This window comes from Natrix helvetica (genome assembly GCF_964273705.1).
Source record: "Natrix helvetica genome assembly, chromosome: 16".
Taxonomy (NCBI): Eukaryota; Metazoa; Chordata; class Lepidosauria; order Squamata; family Natricidae; genus Natrix; species Natrix helvetica.
This window is the reverse complement of record NC_138563.1, coordinates 9,282,460-9,297,194: the sequence shown is the minus strand read 5'-3', so window position 1 is coordinate 9,297,194 and position 14,735 is coordinate 9,282,460.

The window sequence follows — 14,735 nt, the reverse complement described above, 5'->3', positions numbered from 1 at the left end:
CTTTTTCCCACATCATGGAGGTTCCTTGGCCCTTTTGCCCTGTCCAAACACTCACCATCTCCTTTTCCCCACATCATGGAGGTTCCTTGGCCCTTTTGCCCTGTCCAAACACTCACCATCTCCTTTTCCCCACATCATGGAGGTTCCTTGGCTCTTTTGCCTTGTCCAAATACTCACCATCTCCTTTTCCCCACATCATGGAGGTTCCTTGGCTCTTTTGCCTTGTCCAAACACTCACCATCTCCTTTTCCCCACATCATGGAGGTTCCTTGGCTCTTTTGCCTTGTCCAAACACTCACCATCTCCTTTTCCCCACATCATGGAGGTTCCTTGGCTCTTTTGCCTTGTCCAAACACTCACCATCTCCTTTTCCCCACATCATGGAGGTTCCTTGGCTCTTTTGCCTTGTCCAAACACTCACCATCTCCTTTTCCCCACATCATGGAGGTTCCTTGGCTCTTTTGCCTTGTCCAAACACTCACCATCTCCTTTTCCCCACATCATGGAGGTTCCTTAGCTATTTTGCCTTGTCCAAACACTCACCATCTCCTTTTCCCCACATCATGGAGGTTCCTTGGCTCTTTTGCCTTGTCCAAATAGTCTCCATCTCCTTTTCACCACATCATGGAGGTTCCTTGGCCCTTTTGCCTTGTCCAAATACTCACCATCTCCGTTTCCCCACATCATGGAGGTTACTTGGCCCTTTTGCCTTGTCCAAACACTCACCATCTCCTTTTCCCCACATCATGGAGGTTCCTTGGCTCTTTTGCCTTGTCCAAACACTCACCATCTCCTTTTCCCCACATCATGGAGGTTCCTTGGCTCTTTTGCCTTGTCCAAACACTCACCATCTCCTTTTCCCCACATCATGGAGGTTCCTTGGCTCTTTTGCCTTGTCCAAACACTCACCATCTCCTTTTCCCCACATCATGGAGGTTCCTTGGCTCTTTTGCCTTGTCCAAACACTCACCATCTCCTTTTCCCCACATCATGGAGGTTCCTTGGCTCTTTTGCCTTGTCCAAACACTCACCATCTCCTTTTCCCCACATCATGGAGGTTCCTTGGCTCTTTTGCCTTGTCCAAACACTCACCATCTCCTTTTCCCCACATCATGGAGGTTCCTTGGCCCTTTTGCCTTGTCCAAACACTCACCATCTCCTTTTCACCATATCATGGAGGTTCCTTGGCCCTTTTGCCCTGTCCAAATACTCACCATCTCCTTTTCCCCACATCATGGAGGTTCCTTGGCCCTTTTGCCCTGTCCAAATACTCACCATCTCCTTTTCATAACATCATGGAGGTTCCTTGGCCCTTTTGCCCTGTCCAAATACTCACCATCTCCTTTTTCCCACATCATGGAGGTTCCTTGGCCCTTTTGCCCTATCCAAATACTCACCATCTCCTTTTTCCCACATCATGGAGGTTCCTTGGCCCTTTTGCCTTGTCCAAATACTCACCATCTCCTTTTTCCCACATCATGGAGGTTCCTTGGCTCTTTTGCCTTGTCCAAATACTCACCATCTCCTTTTCCCCACATCATGGAGGTTCCTTGGCCCTTTTGCCTTGTCCAAATACTCACCATCTCCTTTTCCCCACATCATGGAGGTTCCTGTCCTCTATTGCCTTGTCCAAATACTCACCATCTCCTTTTTCCCACATCATGGAGGTTCCTTGGCTCTTTTGCCTTGTCCAAACACTCACCATCTCCTATTTCCCACATCATGGAGGTTCCTGTCCTCTATTGCCTTGTCCAAATACGCACCATCTCCTTTTCCCCACATCATGGAGGTAACTTCGCTCTTTTACCTTGTCCAAACACTCACCATCTCCTTTTCCCCACATCATGGAGGTTCCTTGGCCCTTTTGCCTTGTCCAAATACTCACCATCTCCGTTTCCCCACATCATGGAGGTTACTTGGCCCTTTTGCCTTGTCCAAACACTCACCATCTCCTTTTCCCCACATCATGGAGGTTCCTTGGCCCTTTTGCCTTGTCCAAATACTCACCATCTCCTTTTCCCCACATCATGGAGGTTCCTTGGCCCTTTTGCCTTGTCCAAATACTCACCATCTCCTTTTCCCCACATCATGGAGGTTCCTTGGCCCTTTTGCCTTGTCCAAATACTCACCATCTCCTTTTCCCCACATCATGGAGGTTCCTGTCCTCTATTGCCTTGTCCAAATACTCACCATCTCCTTTTCCCCACATCATGGAGGTTCCTTGGCTCTTTTGCCTTGTCCAAATACTCACCATCTCCTTTTCATCACATCATGGAGGTTCCTTGGCTCTTTTGCCTTGTCCAAATACTCACCATCTCCTTTTTCCCACATCATGGAGGTTCCTTGGCTCTTTTGCCTTGTCCAAACACTCACCATCTCCTATTTCCCACATCATGGAGGTTCCTGTCCTCTATTGCCTTGTCCAAATACGCACCATCTCCTTTTCCCCACATCATGGAGGTAACTTCGCTCTTTTACCTTGTCCAAACACTCACCATCTCCTTTTCCCCACATCATGGAGGTTCCTTGGCGCTTTTACCTTGTCCAAACACTCACCATCTCCTTTTTCCCACATCATGGAGGTTCCTTGGCCCTTTTGCCCTGTCCAAACACTCACCATCTCCTTTTCCCCACATCATGGAGGTTCCTTGGCCCTTTTGCCCTGTCCAAACACTCACCATCTCCTTTTCCCCACATCATGGAGGTTCCTTGGCTCTTTTGCCTTGTCCAAATACTCACCATCTCCTTTTCCCCACATCATGGAGGTTCCTTGGCTCTTTTGCCTTGTCCAAACACTCACCATCTCCTTTTCCCCACATCATGGAGGTTCCTTGGCTCTTTTGCCTTGTCCAAACACTCACCATCTCCTTTTCCCCACATCATGGAGGTTCCTTGGCTCTTTTGCCTTGTCCAAACACTCACCATCTCCTTTTCCCCACATCATGGAGGTTCCTTAGCTATTTTGCCTTGTCCAAACACTCACCATCTCCTTTTCCCCACATCATGGAGGTTCCTTGGCTCTTTTGCCTTGTCCAAATAGTCTCCATCTCCTTTTCACCACATCATGGAGGTTCCTTGGCCCTTTTGCCTTGTCCAAATACTCACCATCTCCGTTTCCCCACATCATGGAGGTTACTTGGCCCTTTTGCCTTGTCCAAACACTCACCATCTCCTTTTCCCCACATCATGGAGGTTCCTTGGCTCTTTTGCCTTGTCCAAACACTCACCATCTCCTTTTCCCCACATCATGGAGGTTCCTTGGCTCTTTTGCCTTGTCCAAACACTCACCATCTCCTTTTCCCCACATCATGGAGGTTCCTTGGCTCTTTTGCCTTGTCCAAACACTCACCATCTCCTTTTCCCCACATCATGGAGGTTCCTTGGCTCTTTTGCCTTGTCCAAACACTCACCATCTCCTTTTCCCCACATCATGGAGGTTCCTTGGCTCTTTTGCCTTGTCCAAACACTCACCATCTCCTTTTCCCCACATCATGGAGGTTCCTTGGCTCTTTTGCCTTGTCCAAACACTCACCATCTCCTTTTCCCCACATCATGGAGGTTCCTTGGCCCTTTTGCCTTGTCCAAACACTCACCATCTCCTTTTCACCATATCATGGAGGTTCCTTGGCCCTTTTGCCCTGTCCAAATACTCACCATCTCCTTTTCCCCACATCATGGAGGTTCCTTGGCCCTTTTGCCCTGTCCAAATACTCACCATCTCCTTTTCATAACATCATGGAGGTTCCTTGGCCCTTTTGCCCTGTCCAAATACTCACCATCTCCTTTTTCCCACATCATGGAGGTTCCTTGGCCCTTTTGCCCTATCCAAATACTCACCATCTCCTTTTTCCCACATCATGGAGGTTCCTTGGCCCTTTTGCCTTGTCCAAATACTCACCATCTCCTTTTTCCCACATCATGGAGGTTCCTTGGCTCTTTTGCCTTGTCCAAATACTCACCATCTCCTTTTCCCCACATCATGGAGGTTCCTTGGCCCTTTTGCCTTGTCCAAATACTCACCATCTCCTTTTCCCCACATCATGGAGGTTCCTGTCCTCTATTGCCTTGTCCAAATACTCACCATCTCCTTTTTCCCACATCATGGAGGTTCCTTGGCTCTTTTGCCTTGTCCAAACACTCACCATCTCCTATTTCCCACATCATGGAGGTTCCTGTCCTCTATTGCCTTGTCCAAATACGCACCATCTCCTTTTCCCCACATCATGGAGGTAACTTCGCTCTTTTACCTTGTCCAAACACTCACCATCTCCTTTTCCCCACATCATGGAGGTTCCTTGGCTCTTTTGCCTTGTCCAAACACTCACCATCTCCTTTTTCCCACATCATGGAGGTTCCTTGGCCCTTTTGCCCTGTCCAAACACTCACCATCTCCTTTTCCCCACATCATGGAGGTTCCTTGGCCCTTTTGCCCTGTCCAAACACTCACCATCTCCTTTTCCCCACATCATGGAGGTTCCTTGGCTCTTTTGCCTTGTCCAAACACTCACCATCTCCTTTTCCCCACATCATGGAGGTTCCTTGGCTCTTTTGCCTTGTCCAAACACTCACCATCTCCTTTTCCCCACATCATGGAGGTTCCTTGGCTCTTTTGCCTTGTCCAAACACTCACCATCTCCTTTTCCCCACATCATGGAGGTTCCTTGGCTCTTTTGCCTTGTCCAAACACTCACCATCTCCTTTTCCCCACATCATGGAGGTTCCTTGGCTCTTTTGCCTTGTCCAAACACTCACCATCTCCTTTTCCCCACATCATGGAGGTTCCTTGGCTCTTTTGCCTTGTCCAAACACTCACCATCTCCTTTTCCCCACATCATGGAGGTTCCTTGGCTCTTTTGCCTTGTCCAAACACTCACCATCTCCTTTTCCCCACATCATGGAGGTTCCTTGGCCCTTTTGCCTTGTCCAAACACTCACCATCTCCTTTTCACCATATCATGGAGGTTCCTTGGCCCTTTTGCCCTGTCCAAATACTCACCATCTCCTTTTCCCCACATCATGGAGGTTCCTTGGCCCTTTTGCCCTGTCCAAATACTCACCATCTCCTTTTCATAACATCATGGAGGTTCCTTGGCCCTTTTGCCCTGTCCAAATACTCACCATCTCCTTTTTCCCACATCATGGAGGTTCCTTGGCCCTTTTGCCCTATCCAAATACTCACCATCTCCTTTTTCCCACATCATGGAGGTTCCTTGGCCCTTTTGCCCTGTCCAAACACTCACCATCTCCTTTTCCCCACATCATGGAGGTTCCTTGGCCCTTTTGCCCTGTCCAAATACTCACCATCTCCTTTTCATCACATCATGGAGGTTCCCTGGCTCTTTTGCCTTGTCCAAATACTCACCATCTCCTTTTCCCCACATCATGGAGGTTCCTTGGATCTTTTGCCTTGTCCAAATACTCACCATCTCCTTTTCACCACATCATGGAGGTTCCTTGGATCTTTTGCCTTGTCCAAATACTCACCATCTCCTTTTCATCACATCATGGAGGTTCCTTGGATCTTTTGCCTTGTCCAAATACTCACCATCTCCTTTTCATCACATCATGGAGGTTCCTTGGCCCTTTTGCCTTGTCGAAATACTCACCATCTCCTTTTCATCACATCATGGAGGTTCCCTGGCTCTTTTGCCTTGTCCAAATACTCACCATCTCCTTTTCCCCACATCATGGAGGTTCCTTGGATCTTTTGCCTTGTCCAAATACTCACCATCTCCTTTTCACCACATCATGGAGGTTCCTTGGATCTTTTGCCTTGTCCAAATACTCACCATCTCCTTTTCCCCACATCATGGAGGTTCCTTGGATCTTTTGCCTTGTCCAAATACTCACCATCTCCTTTTCACCACATCATGGAGGTTCCTTGGATCTTTTGCCTTGTCCAAATACTCACCATCTCCTTTTCCCCACATCATGGAGGTTCCTTGGATCTTTTGCCTTGTCCAAATACTCACCATCTCCTTTTCATCACATCATGGAGGTTCCTTGGCCCTTTTGCCTTGTCGAAATACTCACCATCTCCTTTTTCCCACATCATGGAGGTTCCATCGCTCTTTTACCTTGTACAAACACTCACCATCTCCTTTTCACCACATCATGGAGGTTCCTTGGCCCTTTTGCCTTGTCCAAACACTCACCATCTCCTTTTCATCACATCATGGAGGTTCCTTGGCTCTTTTGCCTTGTCGAAATACTCACCATCTCCTTTTTCCCACATCATGGAGGTTCCTTGGCCCTTTTGCCTTGTCCAAACACTCACCATCTCCTTTTCCCCACATCATGGAGGTTCCTTGGCTCTTTTGCCTTGTCCAAACACTCACCATCTCCTTTTCCCCACATCATGGAGGTTCCTTGGCTCTTTTGCCTTGTCCAAATACTCACCATCTTCTTTTCCCCACATCATGGAGGTTCCTTGGCCCTTTTGCCCTGTCCAAATACTCACCATCTCCTTTTCATAACATCATGGAGGTTCCTTGGCCCTTTTGCCCTGTCCAAATACTCACCATCTCCTTTTTCCCACATCATGGAGGTTCCTTGGCCCTTTTGCCCTATCCAAATACTCACCATCTCCTTTTTCCCACATCATGGAGGTTCCTTGGCCCTTTTGCCCTGTCCAAACACTCACCATCTCCTTTTCCCCACATCATGGAGGTTCCTTGGCCCTTTTGCCCTGTCCAAATACTCACCATCTCCTTTTCATCACATCATGGAGGTTCCCTGGCTCTTTTGCCTTGTCCAAATACTCACCATCTCCTTTTCCCCACATCATGGAGGTTCCTTGGATCTTTTGCCTTGTCCAAATACTCACCATCTCCTTTTCATCACATCATGGAGGTTCCTTGGCCCTTTTGCCTTGTCGAAATACTCACCATCTCCTTTTTCCCACATCATGGAGGTTCCATCGCTCTTTTACCTTGTCCAAACACTCACCATCTCCTTTTCACCACATCATGGAGGTTCCTTGGCCCTTTTGCCTTGTCCAAACACTCACCATCTCCTTTTCATCACATCATGGAGGTTCCTTGGCTCTTTTGCCTTGTCGAAATACTCACCATCTCCTTTTTCCCACATCATGGAGGTTCCTTGGCCCTTTTGCCTTGTCCAAACACTCACCATCTCCTTTTCCCCACATCATGGAGGTTCCTTGGCTCTTTTGCCTTGTCCAAACACTCACCATCTCCTTTTCCCCACATCATGGAGGTTCCTTGGCTCTTTTGCCTTGTCCAAATACTCACCATCTTCTTTTCCCCACATCATGGAGGTTCCTTGGCTCTTTTGCCTTGTCCAAATACTCACCATCTCCTTTTCCCCACATCATGGAGGTTCCTTGGCTCTTTTGCCTTGTCCAAACACTCACCATCTCCTTTTCCCCACATCATGGAGGTTCCTTGGCTCTTTTGCCTTGTCCAAACACTCACCATCTCCTTTTCCCCACATCATGGAGGTTCCTTGGCTCTTTTGCCTTGTCCAAACACTCACCATCTCCTTTTCATCACATCATGGAGGTTCCTTGGCCCTTTTGCCTTGTCCAAATACTCACCATCTCCTTTTTCCCACATCATGGAGGTTCCTTGGCCCTTTTGCCTTGTCCAAATACTCACCAACTCCTTTTCCCCACATCATGGAGGTTCCTTGGCCCTTTTGCCTTGTCCAAATACTCACCATCTCCTTTTTCCCACATCATGGAGGTTCCTTGGCTCTTTTGCCTTGTCCAAATACTCACCATCTCCTTTTCCCCACATCATGGAGGTTCCTTGGCCCTTTTGCCTTGTCCAAATACTCACCATCTCCTTTTCCCCACATCATGGAGGTTCCTGTCCTCTATTGCCTTGTCCAAATACTCACCATCTCCTTTTTCCCACATGATGGAGGTTCCTTGGCTCTTTTGCCTTGTCCAAACACTCACCATCTCCTATTTCCCACATCATGGAGGTTCCTGTCCTCTATTGCCTTGTCCAAATACGCACCATCTCCTTTTCCCCACATCATGGAGGTTCCTTGGCTCTTTTGCCTTGTCCAAACACTCACCATCTCCTTTTCATCACATCATGGAGGTTCCTTGGCCCTTTTGCCTTGTCCAAATACTCACCATCTCCTTTTTCCCACATCATGGAGGTTCCTTGGCCCTTTTGCCTTGTCCAAATACTCACCAACTCCTTTTCCCCACATCATGGAGGTTCCTTGGCCCTTTTGCCTTGTCCAAATACTCACCATCTCCTTTTTCCCACATCATGGAGGTTCCTTGGCTCTTTTGCCTTGTCCAAACACTCACCATCTCCTTTTCCCCACATCATGGAGGTTCCTTGGCCCTTTTGCCTTGTCCAAATACTCACCATCTCCTTTTCCCCACATCATGGAGGTTCCTGTCCTCTATTGCCTTGTCCAAATACGCACCATCTCCTTTTCCCCACATCATGGAGGTAACTTCGCTCTTTTACCTTGTCCAAACACTCACCATCTCCTTTTCCCCACATCATGGAGGTTCCTTGGCTCTTTTACCTTGTCCAAACACTCACCATCTCCTTTTTCCCACATCATGGAGGTTCCTTGGCTCTTTTGCCTTGTCCAAACACTCACCATCTCCTTTTCCCCACATCATGGAGGTTCCTTGGCTCTTTTACCTTGTCCAAACACTCACCATCTCCTTTTTCCCACATCATGGAGGTTCCTTGGCCCTTTTGCCCTGTCCAAACACTCACCATCTCCTTTTCCCCACATCATGGAGGTTCCTTGGCCCTTTTGCCCTGTCCAAACACTCACCATCTCCTTTTCCCCACATCATGGAGGTTCCTTGGCTCTTTTGCCTTGTCCAAACACTCACCATCTCCTTTTCCCCACATCATGGAGGTTCCTTGGCCCTTTTGCCCTGTCCAAACACTCACCATCTCCTTTTCCCCACATCATGGAGGTTCCTTGGCCCTTTTGCCCTGTCCAAATACTCACCATCTCCTTTTCATCACATCATGGAGGTTCCCTGGCTCTTTTGCCTTGTCCAAATACTCACCATCTCCTTTTCCCCACATCATGGAGGTTCCTTGGATCTTTTGCCTTGTCCAAATACTCACCATCTCCTTTTCACCACATCATGGAGGTTCCTTGGATCTTTTGCCTTGTCCAAATACTCACCATCTCCTTTTCATCACATCATGGAGGTTCCTTGGATCTTTTGCCTTGTCCAAATACTCACCATCTCCTTTTCACCACATCATGGAGGTTCCTTGGATCTTTTGCCTTGTCCAAATACTCACCATCTCCTTTTCACCACATCATGGAGGTTCCTTGGATCTTTTGCCTTGTCCAAATACTCACCATCTCCTTTTCATCACATCATGGAGGTTCCTTGGCCCTTTTGCCTTGTCGAAATACTCACCATCTCCTTTTCATCACATCATGGAGGTTCCCTGGCTCTTTTGCCTTGTCCAAATACTCACCATCTCCTTTTCCCCACATCATGGAGGTTCCTTGGATCTTTTGCCTTGTCCAAATACTCACCATCTCCTTTTCACCACATCATGGAGGTTCCTTGGATCTTTTGCCTTGTCCAAATACTCACCATCTCCTTTTCCCCACATCATGGAGGTTCCTTGGATCTTTTGCCCTGTCCAAACACTCACCATCTCCTTTTCCCCACATCATGGAGGTTCCTTGGCCCTTTTGCCCTGTCCAAACACTCACCATCTCCTTTTCACCACATCATGGAGGTTCCTTGGCTCTTTTGCCTTGTCCAAATACTCACCATCTCCTTTTCCCCACATCATGGAGGTTCCTTGGCCCTTTTGCCCTGTCCAAACACTCACCATCTCCTTTTCCCCACATCATGGAGGTTCCTTGGCCCTTTTGCCCTGTCCAAATACTCACCATCTCCTTTTCATCACATCATGGAGGTTCCCTGGCTCTTTTGCCTTGTCCAAATACTCACCATCTCCTTTTCACCACATCATGGAGGTTCCTTGGATCTTTTGCCCTGTCCAAACACTCACCATCTCCTTTTCCCCACATCATGGAGGTTCCTTGGCTCTTTTGCCTTGTCCAAACACTCACCATCTCCTTTTCCCCACATCATGGAGGTTCCTTGGCCCTTTTGCCCTGTCCAAACACTCACCATCTCCTTTTCCCCACATCATGGAGGTTCCTTGGCCCTTTTGCCCTGTCCAAATACTCACCATCTCCTTTTCATCACATCATGGAGGTTCCCTGGCTCTTTTGCCTTGTCCAAATACTCACCATCTCCTTTTCCCCACATCATGGAGGTTCCTTGGATCTTTTGCCTTGTCCAAATACTCACCATCTCCTTTTCACCACATCATGGAGGTTCCTTGGATCTTTTGCCTTGTCCAAATACTCACCATCTCCTTTTCATCACATCATGGAGGTTCCTTGGATCTTTTGCCTTGTCCAAATACTCACCATCTCCTTTTCATCACATCATGGAGGTTCCTTGGCCCTTTTGCCTTGTCGAAATACTCACCATCTCCTTTTCATCACATCATGGAGGTTCCCTGGCTCTTTTGCCTTGTCCAAATACTCACCATCTCCTTTTCCCCACATCATGGAGGTTCCTTGGATCTTTTGCCTTGTCCAAATACTCACCATCTCCTTTTCACCACATCATGGAGGTTCCTTGGATCTTTTGCCTTGTCCAAATACTCACCATCTCCTTTTCCCCACATCATGGAGGTTCCTTGGATCTTTTGCCTTGTCCAAATACTCACCATCTCCTTTTCACCACATCATGGAGGTTCCTTGGATCTTTTGCCTTGTCCAAATACTCACCATCTCCTTTTCCCCACATCATGGAGGTTCCTTGGATCTTTTGCCTTGTCCAAATACTCACCATCTCCTTTTCATCACATCATGGAGGTTCCTTGGCCCTTTTGCCTTGTCGAAATACTCACCATCTCCTTTTTCCCACATCATGGAGGTTCCATCGCTCTTTTACCTTGTCCAAACACTCACCATCTCCTTTTCACCACATCATGGAGGTTCCTTGGCCCTTTTGCCTTGTCCAAACACTCACCATCTCCTTTTCATCACATCATGGAGGTTCCTTGGCTCTTTTGCCTTGTCGAAATACTCACCATCTCCTTTTTCCCACATCATGGAGGTTCCTTGGCCCTTTTGCCTTGTCCAAACACTCACCATCTCCTTTTCCCCACATCATGGAGGTTCCTTGGCTCTTTTGCCTTGTCCAAACACTCACCATCTCCTTTTCCCCACATCATGGAGGTTCCTTGGCTCTTTTGCCTTGTCCAAATACTCACCATCTTCTTTTCCCCACATCATGGAGGTTCCTTGGCCCTTTTGCCCTGTCCAAATACTCACCATCTCCTTTTCATAACATCATGGAGGTTCCTTGGCCCTTTTGCCCTGTCCAAATACTCACCATCTCCTTTTTCCCACATCATGGAGGTTCCTTGGCCCTTTTGCCCTATCCAAATACTCACCATCTCCTTTTTCCCACATCATGGAGGTTCCTTGGCCCTTTTGCCCTGTCCAAACACTCACCATCTCCTTTTCCCCACATCATGGAGGTTCCTTGGCCCTTTTGCCCTGTCCAAATACTCACCATCTCCTTTTCATCACATCATGGAGGTTCCCTGGCTCTTTTGCCTTGTCCAAATACTCACCATCTCCTTTTCCCCACATCATGGAGGTTCCTTGGATCTTTTGCCTTGTCCAAATACTCACCATCTCCTTTTCATCACATCATGGAGGTTCCTTGGCCCTTTTGCCTTGTCGAAATACTCACCATCTCCTTTTTCCCACATCATGGAGGTTCCATCGCTCTTTTACCTTGTCCAAACACTCACCATCTCCTTTTCACCACATCATGGAGGTTCCTTGGCCCTTTTACCTTGTCCAAACACTCACCATCTCCTTTTTCCCACATCATGGAGGTTCCTTGGCTCTTTTGCCTTGTCCAAACACTCACCATCTCCTTTTCCCCACATCATGGAGGTTCCTTGGCTCTTTTACCTTGTCCAAACACTCACCATCTCCTTTTTCCCACATCATGGAGGTTCCTTGGCCCTTTTGCCCTGTCCAAACACTCACCATCTCCTTTTCCCCACATCATGGAGGTTCCTTGGCCCTTTTGCCCTGTCCAAACACTCACCATCTCCTTTTCCCCACATCATGGAGGTTCCTTGGCTCTTTTGCCTTGTCCAAACACTCACCATCTCCTTTTCCCCACATCATGGAGGTTCCTTGGCCCTTTTGCCCTGTCCAAACACTCACCATCTCCTTTTCCCCACATCATGGAGGTTCCTTGGCCCTTTTGCCCTGTCCAAATACTCACCATCTCCTTTTCATCACATCATGGAGGTTCCCTGGCTCTTTTGCCTTGTCCAAATACTCACCATCTCCTTTTCCCCACATCATGGAGGTTCCTTGGATCTTTTGCCTTGTCCAAATACTCACCATCTCCTTTTCACCACATCATGGAGGTTCCTTGGATCTTTTGCCTTGTCCAAATACTCACCATCTCCTTTTCATCACATCATGGAGGTTCCTTGGATCTTTTGCCTTGTCCAAATACTCACCATCTCCTTTTCATCACATCATGGAGGTTCCTTGGCCCTTTTGCCTTGTCGAAATACTCACCATCTCCTTTTCATCACATCATGGAGGTTCCCTGGCTCTTTTGCCTTGTCCAAATACTCACCATCTCCTTTTCCCCACATCATGGAGGTTCCTTGGATCTTTTGCCTTGTCCAAATACTCACCATCTCCTTTTCACCACATCATGGAGGTTCCTTGGATCTTTTGCCTTGTCCAAATACTCACCATCTCCTTTTCCCCACATCATGGAGGTTCCTTGGATCTTTTGCCCTGTCCAAACACTCACCATCTCCTTTTCCCCACATCATGGAGGTTCCTTGGCCCTTTTGCCCTGTCCAAACACTCACCATCTCCTTTTCACCACATCATGGAGGTTCCTTGGCTCTTTTGCCTTGTCCAAATACTCACCATCTCCTTTTCCCCACATCATGGAGGTTCCTTGGCCCTTTTGCCCTGTCCAAACACTCACCATCTCCTTTTCCCCACATCATGGAGGTTCCTTGGCCCTTTTGCCCTGTCCAAATACTCACCATCTCCTTTTCATCACATCATGGAGGTTCCCTGGCTCTTTTGCCTTGTCCAAATACTCACCATCTCCTTTTCACCACATCATGGAGGTTCCTTGGATCTTTTGCCCTGTCCAAACACTCACCATCTCCTTTTCCCCACATCATGGAGGTTCCTTGGCTCTTTTGCCTTGTCCAAACACTCACCATCTCCTTTTCCCCACATCATGGAGGTTCCTTGGCCCTTTTGCCCTGTCCAAACACTCACCATCTCCTTTTCCCCACATCATGGAGGTTCCTTGGCCCTTTTGCCCTGTCCAAATACTCACCATCTCCTTTTCATCACATCATGGAGGTTCCCTGGCTCTTTTGCCTTGTCCAAATACTCACCATCTCCTTTTCCCCACATCATGGAGGTTCCTTGGATCTTTTGCCTTGTCCAAATACTCACCATCTCCTTTTCACCACATCATGGAGGTTCCTTGGATCTTTTGCCTTGTCCAAATACTCACCATCTCCTTTTCATCACATCATGGAGGTTCCTTGGATCTTTTGCCTTGTCCAAATACTCACCATCTCCTTTTCATCACATCATGGAGGTTCCTTGGCCCTTTTGCCTTGTCGAAATACTCACCATCTCCTTTTCATCACATCATGGAGGTTCCCTGGCTCTTTTGCCTTGTCCAAATACTCACCATCTCCTTTTCCCCACATCATGGAGGTTCCTTGGATCTTTTGCCTTGTCCAAATACTCACCATCTCCTTTTCACCACATCATGGAGGTTCCTTGGATCTTTTGCCTTGTCCAAATACTCACCATCTCCTTTTCCCCACATCATGGAGGTTCCTTGGATCTTTTGCCTTGTCCAAATACTCACCATCTCCTTTTCACCACATCATGGAGGTTCCTTGGATCTTTTGCCTTGTCCAAATACTCACCATCTCCTTTTCCCCACATCATGGAGGTTCCTTGGATCTTTTGCCTTGTCCAAATACTCACCATCTCCTTTTCATCACATCATGGAGGTTCCTTGGCCCTTTTGCCTTGTCGAAATACTCACCATCTCCTTTTTCCCACATCATGGAGGTTCCATCGCTCTTTTACCTTGTCCAAACACTCACCATCTCCTTTTCACCACATCATGGAGGTTCCTTGGCCCTTTTGCCTTGTCCAAACACTCACCATCTCCTTTTCATCACATCATGGAGGTTCCTTGGCTCTTTTGCCTTGTCGAAATACTCACCATCTCCTTTTTCCCACATCATGGAGGTTCCTTGGCCCTTTTGCCTTGTCCAAACACTCACCATCTCCTTTTCCCCACATCATGGAGGTTCCTTGGCTCTTTTGCCTTGTCCAAACACTCACCATCTCCTTTTCCCCACATCATGGAGGTTCCTTGGCTCTTTTGCCTTGTCCAAATACTCACCATCTTCTTTTCCCCACATCATGGAGGTTCCTTGGCCCTTTTGCCCTGTCCAAATACTCACCATCTCCTTTTCATAACATCATGGAGGTTCCTTGGCCCTTTTGCCCTGTCCAAATACTCACCATCTCCTTTTTCCCACATCATGGAGGTTCCTTGGCCCTTTTGCCCTATCCAAATACTCACCATCTCCTTTTTCCCACATCATGGAGGTTCCTTGGCCCTT